The sequence below is a fragment of the Ammospiza nelsoni genome, chromosome 1 (assembly GCF_027579445.1).
Source record: "Ammospiza nelsoni isolate bAmmNel1 chromosome 1, bAmmNel1.pri, whole genome shotgun sequence".
NCBI classification, from domain to species: Eukaryota; Metazoa; Chordata; class Aves; order Passeriformes; family Passerellidae; genus Ammospiza; species Ammospiza nelsoni.
In genome coordinates, this window is record NC_080633.1 from 81946372 (window position 1) to 81952612 (window position 6241).

Consider the following 6241-nt stretch of genomic DNA (forward strand, 5'->3'; position numbering starts at 1 on the left):
AAGGACTAACTTTTAAGAGCAATAGCTTGTTGAAAATTCCTACACCTCTTACAAGATGCATAAATTCTATTCAAACAAAGGATTGGGTTTGGTCATCGTAAACTTCTTAATCTTAAGGCACCGTCGATCTTTAGCTAGGCAGGAAGAATTCAGTTTCTTCTGATAAGAGAACAATAAATTCTTTTTCTCTGAAAGATTTAGGTGTCTTGTGGCTGCTATCTGGTGCGAGTGCTTCATACTTTTCTTAAAAAGATATCTCACTTACATAATTCTTATTTTAACCACAAAAGTTACCTTTTAACTACAAGACTACATGTATCATATTATTAAAATGTTGATACAGCACTAGTAATCAGTACATCAAAATACATATATTAAATATCTGCGTAGAGCCATATAATATGCACTTTTCACAGTTGCACAGTGATAATGTCCTCCCCTGAGCCTCTATTCCAGGCTAAACAACCCCGGCTGCTTCAGCCATTCCTCAGGGGACTGGTGTTCCACAGCAGTCGCCGGCTTCGCTGTTTCTCTCTGGACAATTTCTAGCACCTCAGTGTCCTGAACTGAGAGGCCCAGAGCTGGACGTGGCACTCGAGTTGTGGCCCCATCAATGCTGAGTACAGGGGGACAATCACTGCCCTGGTCCTGCTGTTCCTGATCCAAGCCAGGATGCCACTGGCCACCAGGACGCACCCTGGCTCATGTTCAGCCAGCTGCTGACCAACACCCCTAGGCCCTGTTCCCATGGGCAGCTTTCCAGGCACTCTTCCCCCAGCCTGTAGCTCTGCCTGGGGTTGCTGTGACCCAAGTTCAGGACTCAGCACTTGTCCCTGCAGCCCTGCCAGCGCGGCTCGGGCGGGTCCATGTCCAGGGCAGTGGGAAGGGCAGGGGAAGAGCATGGGAGTCGGACAAAATGTAGCCAAAACTGGTTTTAAGTTCTACTCCAAACCAGAGAGAAATACTGCATCCCTAGGTGAAGTCGGCCAGATTTTGAGAGGATCAGTGTTCCAGGGATCAGGGATGTGTAAGCCCTGGAAACAGCTGAGCTCCTCCTCAGCATTACCTGTGCTGTTTGCCAAATCTCACCATCCCTTCCAGAGCTGGGCCTTTTCAACCGAGCTATAAACCGCACAGCAAAACACAAAATTCTCTCTTAGCTTAATCATTTATGTTTCTGTGTCTTGCTGCCCTACATAGCTGGGGCAGCACGCATTAAAACTTTGTACTCTGCCACGTGCGCTCAGAGCTGTCGCTCGGGCTCTGCTGAGTTGGCAGGAATACTGTTAAGGAAGAAAACAATTTAATTTTGCTCAGGGTAGGGATGAATTCCATCCTGATGAAATGTATGCGTGCCTTGTTTTAGCGTTCCATTGTGGCAGCTGCTTCAACCCTTATAGTTGATCAATGAGTCGTAGCAACCCTCAGCTCTCTTTAGCATGTGACCTTTGTGTCCAGGCAGTCATTAAATCCTTTGCATTCAGCCTTCAGGCTCTGTGTCAGCTGCAGAGTGGTTGGAAATTCAAGTCTGACCTTAGAGGCCAGAGGTGGCACGTGCCCAATTTGTGATTTTAAAACTCTATTTTCCTAAACTGCAACCATGTTCGTTCCTTCAAAATTACATTTTTCAAGCTGGTGGAGTGTATGATACTGGCCTGTGTAACCAAAAAAATTAAGGAAAAAGTGAAGGCTTCATATAGCTCTCCAATAGCTGAAAAAGTACAGTAAAGTCTTGCAATAAATACACTTGGGCTAGACAACCATACTCAGCTCTTCTGTGTCCCTCTGCTCTGAAAGGCAAGGTGGAAAAATTCCCGCTTATACTTAAAAAAAAAATCTGTTTGTTTTAAAATAAGCTCATTTTTGAGTTTCACTTTGCTCAGTGTCAGCAAATTATCTTGGCCTATTAAAAATCTGCCAGCGTAGTACTGAGAATGTGAGAAATGCTGCAATACTAATTTTGCCAATGCAAGGAAAAATCAATGGAAAAAAACAGGAGAAAAAGCCAAGAAAGGCTCCAAGAAATGGAGACTTTCAATTTCCAAGTATATTCCTAATTCCCACTCTTTATTTTCCAAATATTTAATCATTCTTCATTACAACATGGTTACTCTGCTGTGATAAATGTAAATTAAATGTCAATAAAAGTCTCTAAATTATAATTTGCATTCAAAGACCATGGCAAGATTAATGTATATAATTCTTCAATTTCAGTCTCTCATGGTAGGCTTCTTGAAATTTAATTAAAGCTTTTGAAAGGAGTTGCTGTCTGTTGCCAGTGAATAATTTCATGCCTGTGTGTATCTGTCTGTTCAGCCATTTAAATTACTTACCAAACATTTCATTTGTACCATCTTCTCAGCATTTAGAGAGAATTTATCCCAAAATTTTGTTCATACCTAGTGTTTCAATATAGGCTATATAGTTAGCTTACTTACCAGTAAACGCGAGTTGGAGGCAGACCATTATAATTTAAACAGTAAAAAACCCAAAAACCTATAGTATGTTATTGTAGGGTAAATTAAATTAAGCATCTCTCAGCCTTCTTGGTGTTTTTGGCAAACATGTTATTAAGCCTTGTCTTTTTAGTAATATATTAGGTGTTTTTTGCTTAAGAAATACCCATGGCTTATGTAGCTTTTAATTTTTTGGTAAAGAAGGATGTTAGGTTATTATTAGCTTTTGACTCTTGACAAGGTCAAGAATTACTGCAAACAGGCGCTGAACAAATACGCTGAAAAACCAAAGTCTCTGATCCATACAAGTTATTATCTAGATTATGGAGGAAACGTGGTAATTGTACAGGTGTAAACTGAAGACAGTAATAGATATAACTCCAAATGACAGAAGGTTATGGCAAAAGGAAAGGCATGTTTATAAGTGGGGATAGTAAGAGTAGAAAAAAAGACAAGGTTCTTTTCAAAATGGTCTTGTTTTGGTTTTACATGACTTAAATGCATAGATAATGCATTTTAATTCAAGAGTTATATTAAGAGAATACAAAATAATAATTGCAAAATGAAAACTATTCAGCATTTGTAGTGACATTTGCATATTACCTGTCATTTTCAAATGGCTTCATAAAAATGATTCCCTTACACTCTTAGTTATTTTGAAAGTTCAGAGCATTGAAAAAACCAAACAGCAAAAGCTACGGCTTTTCAATTTTTCTGTAGATGAACACTTCAAAATGCATTTATTTTCTCAACCAGTGGTTTTGAGGTTTTTTTCAGTGTTGTCCTAGTTTTTTTCCCTCAGCTGTTCACCTCACTTGCGCTGCAAAATTGGTTCAGTTAGTTATGAACAGCAACTTCCAGAAATGTGGAAAACACAGTGGGTTATCTTAAGTAAAATGAAGTGGATGTCAGCTTTTCTTGACAAACCAAGCAGTATTTGGAGTGAACATGTATCTGGTACCTAAATGATGCACCATCACTAGGGAGGCCTAGAGCTTCCCTGGCAGGAGAAAAGCCATCAAAACAGGCTCTTTGGTGTGTAGCACAAAATATGGGCCACAGAAAATTGGCCTGACACAATCAGAAAGCACAGAGGTCTTGGTGAAAAACACTGCCAGCCTGGATCTTCTCTGTGCACTCAGGGGCTTTAGAGCATGTGCTTCCTGGCCAGTGGTGCTCTGCCGTGACATCTCCTGAACCATCCCAAACCAGCAGGTAGCTGCTGTGGCCATGGGTTCCTGGAATGAAGATGGAGAGAAGTACTCTCAGATGTACAGTGAATGCAATGGTGTTTGCTGCTGCACCAGGAGATTGGCCAGGCTGCTGCCCTGGTGCTAAATACTGACTCTGACACCTCAGTATGTGAGCTACTGAACCGTGTTTCCCTTCAGCTGGTGCTTGCTTCTTACTAAACCCGGGCTATGATTAGTAGCTAATGCAGGAGTCAAACTTCCTGAATGAATGTGTGACTTGTGGTTCATGTTTTGTGCTATGAAGTGTTTAGTACTGCACTAAACATAAATTAAAGGATGGTCATAATGGCTGAGCATCATCAGACACAGCCATGACACAGGCTCTAGACCTGTTTATTTCAGAAACTGTTTCTGAGGAGATGCTTGGCTATGCATCTCCTGTTTGTTCTATGGATTATTAATATTTCAACCAAGAAAAAAACCTATTTCCACTAGCATTTTAAGTGAGAGATGAGGTAAATAAACCCAGTCTAGATGATGCTACTGTTTAATGAGTCTGACTGAAAAGACAAACAAGGCTGTTTATATATGTCTAGATTTTAAGAACCTAGGCAATACTTTGATAATTAACACAAGCCATTTCCATGGAGTAAAGAAGTATTTGCTGAACCTCATGGCTCTTTTCAAGATCTGCAGAATGTGCTTCACCAAATTATTTCTCTTAAGCACAGCAGGGCTCTTTTCACACGTGTTGCAGTGGATTTCCTATTTGAAATATAGGCCACATCAGCTTGATTAGGATGCTGCCTTCATGCTGGGAATGGAGCCAATGGCTGTTATTTTTTTTAATTTTTAAATTTAATCAATCTACTTGGGATTCAGAGCTCTGTGGCTGTGGTTACTCGATGGAGGCCTCCTGCATTCAAGGAAAAAAAAAGGCTGTATTGGTCTTTCAGAATATCCCATTCCTAGTAACTGTCTTATCATTTGAAGTATACAGTTCTTCACCTAAAACACTTTCATCATGTCCAAGTGAATCTTTTAGATAGTTAGATATTTGTGTCATTAGATTAGAAAGATTTTTTTCCCTACTTCTAGAACTTTGATCTCCTGGGTAATAGAAGGTGTGGTGTGAAACACTACCATCATCAAGTGACTGCGTATGAGTGCTTCTGAGGACATGTTGGTTCTCATGTCTTTAAAATTCTGTGAAAATATCCCTGCAGATGACAGCAGTTAGGATTATCCTCCGTATTTAGAAGAAACAATCTTATTTTCCCAGAAACCTTTATCTTGACCTTCCAGGCAATATTAAACATTATGACTGGCAACCAAATTAAATTTAATTCCTCAGGGCAAGGTTCAGTTCTACTTCATTTAAAACCGTGAGAGTTGCCAAAAAGAAAATGTATCTGCTAGGGAGAATGATACACATAGTCACTATAGTTACACGTTCTGTAACAACACCTGTGTCACTGCCTGCGCTCCTGCAGCACTGATTGGGAAAGGAGTACAGAAGGGCTTCGATTTGTAGTAACTTTGTCATTGCTTTTCCTCAAATGTTTGTGAGGCATGGTTAAAGGTCAGAGTTATTACAGGGTGGTCAGAGTCAATGACCTCTGTTTTGTGAGGTTGTCCGATTTCTGTGGTGACTTTCACTTCACAGTAGCTTGCACACAGAGTGTGCGTCACGGGCCAGCCAAACCCCCCAGCTTTTACTCATTTCCCTATGTTAAGAACATATTTGCTGTGTGTGCTGCCTTCAATGCAGGGTCAATGAATGCAGTGAAGAAACCACTCAATGTTTTTGCTGTCTAAAAAAAGTGCTTGGCTCAGTGAAGTAGATTTTCAGTTGGGTGACTGATATGGAATGTCAAACATACTTACTACTCAAAAGGTACATTCTCTTCACTCTCCTTTGTGTATCAATTACACTTTTTTTTTTTTTTGTTAGACTCACTTTTTAGCATAGTCATGTAATGTGGGCCTCTGCCAGGGCCTCAGCCTGGTTAGAGGTGCTAAAGAAGAAGTAATCTCACAAAGATGACAACACACAGAGAAATGGCAGTGCATGGTATTTCATTCTGATGGCCTGGTCCTCAGTGGGTCTGAAGACTATTTAAGCAGCTGCATTCAGTATCACCATTCAGTTTCTGAACACAACCTTTTTTGAATATGCACTTATCAATTGAGAACATCTGGGAAAATTCCTACCTTAAAAGTCAGTATGGAGTTTATGACTGTTTAGGGTGGAAAAGTCTTCTGAGAGCCTGTCTTTTCTGATTCACTATCACATCAGCCCTGAGAGCAGAAACTGCTGTCAAAATTTTTTACCAAAATTTCCAGTAAGGTCTTACATATTCAGGGTGACAAACTGGGTTCTCCTCTTTCATTTTTCTCTGGATCGCCAAGTTTTGTTCTACTCCTTTTACCTCTTCTTTTACTGATCTTCTACAGGAAGGAAATCAGGGGTCTTCAAATTATTTATGGATTCTTGAGGAGATTCATTTATTTCTGCTTTCCTTACGCTCCTGGTCATGTTGAGCCAAGTTCTTGATCCTGATTCTATGGAAAGGTAGGGGAGAATTTTAT